The sequence below is a fragment of the Sinocyclocheilus rhinocerous genome, unplaced genomic scaffold, assembly GCF_001515625.1.
Source record: "Sinocyclocheilus rhinocerous isolate Xijiao unplaced genomic scaffold, SAMN03320098_v1.1 scaffold1956, whole genome shotgun sequence".
NCBI lineage: Eukaryota > Metazoa > Chordata > Actinopteri > Cypriniformes > Cyprinidae > Sinocyclocheilus > Sinocyclocheilus rhinocerous.
Window position 1 is genome coordinate 9,752 of NW_015638932.1, and position 438 is coordinate 10,189.

Here is a 438-nt window from a genome sequence, read left to right on the forward strand (position 1 = left end):
AAAGGCATTTGAAATAATGTACTAGGCTTTTTCCCCCATGACATGCCATTGCATTAAATGGGAACTAGAGCTGCTTTAAAGCTTATTTTATAATAATAATAATAATAATAATAATAATAATGGATTATTAATAACAAGAATATAACATAGAATATAATAAGATTTTTAATAATATTTTAAAGGTATTTTTAAGTATTCTTTTTAATGCACCTTATTAAATACATGTATTTGTAGTGTTAGCAGTGCTTACATTTAATTAGAATTCAATTATGAATTTGTCAGAAATGAATTCTCATTTTATATAAAAAAAAAGGTTATTTTATTATTTTACTCTATTTAATCCAGTGTGACCTAATTCAGTGAAAAAAAAAATGGTTTAGAAACAATTTTCATTCAGAAATTGCTGGCAAATTGTACACTTTATGTGTATATATATAT